General features: G+C 41.7%; 1 non-coding gene across 1 annotated transcript; it reads left to right on the top strand.

Annotated features, from left to right (window-relative positions):
• Positions 1 to 777: 777 nt before the first annotated feature.
• Positions 778 to 884, top strand: LOC120252338. Its single transcript, XR_005533877.1, has one exon. It is a non-coding gene; the product is annotated as a small nucleolar RNA R71 (small nucleolar RNA).
• Positions 885 to 1180: the final 296 nt, after the last annotated feature.

Below are 1180 nucleotides of genomic sequence, written 5' to 3'. Positions count from 1 at the left end.
AATAACAATTAAACACAACTGAGCAATACTAATTCAAGGCCAAAGACAAGCAAGCAAGCCTAAGCATGAGTTGAGCACAACAACAAAAATACGAGAAACTCATAAACATAAGCATTCAACCACAATAAAGAAATTAAACAACTAAAAGAAATACGAAAATTTAAAGACAATGAATTTAAAAACTTGGGTTGCCTCCCAAGAAGCGCTTGTTTAATGTCATTAGCTCAACGTACCTTCATTCTTACCTCATGGTGGATCAAATGGTGGAGACTTACCTCTAAGTCCAATAGAAGTGCTCCGAGATGGGAAGCCCATCGAGATACATGAAAAGACACAGAATTTACCCTTCCCCTCGAAGAATAGTCGATCGATCTCCCATGGTGGTGATAGTGTGCAGTTCATCCCCAATTTCTTTTTCTTGTTCCTCTTACACCAAATTTTCCTTGTGGTTGATTTCTTTTTATTGTTCGGCCACGGAAATGTCCTCACATAACCTACACACTTTACTTATGTGGGAGGTGGGTTGTTCTCCTTGCACTCATCGCTATCCATTCCTTCCAAGACTTCATCCAAGGGGTTAATCGCCAAGACCTCCTACGCATAATCAGTAATAATCATATCAGTTTCATCAGTAAAATAGAGGGGATCATCATGGTCCAAGGTGTGTTTCATAGCCGCGGGGAGTGTAAGAATAACTTCCTTATCCCCCACTCTCAATGTCATTCTTCCCCCACTCTCAGGCCATTACAAAGCATCTAGATCCTCATCCACGAGGAGAAGCTATGATGTGGGCACTTGCATAGGAGACCCTTGAATCTCTCATGTGCTTCGAAAAGTGTCTCGGAGTCCCCTTGCCGGAATGTAGAAATCTCTTACCTCAATCTAGCAACTTTGTTTGGTGGGAAATACCTAGCAAGAAATTTGTCCACCATTTCCTTCCAAGTGGTGATCGATCCCGAAGTCAATGAAGTGAGCCATCTATATGCTGCTTCCCTTAGGCTGAAAGGGAATAGTCTCAATCTTATCGCATCATCAGACACTGAGTTAATATTGAAGGTGGAACAAATTTGGAGGAAGCAAGACAAATGAGCATGCGGGTCTTCATCAGCTAGCCCATCAAATTGTACAGAATTTTGGACCATCCCAATTGTGCTTGCTTTGATTTCAAAGTTATTAGCCG

The sequence above is a fragment of the Dioscorea cayenensis genome, chromosome 20, assembly GCF_009730915.1.
Source record: "Dioscorea cayenensis subsp. rotundata cultivar TDr96_F1 chromosome 20, TDr96_F1_v2_PseudoChromosome.rev07_lg8_w22 25.fasta, whole genome shotgun sequence".
NCBI classification, from domain to species: Eukaryota; Viridiplantae; Streptophyta; class Magnoliopsida; order Dioscoreales; family Dioscoreaceae; genus Dioscorea; species Dioscorea cayenensis.
This window is presented reverse-complemented; position numbering and strand designations above follow the sequence as displayed.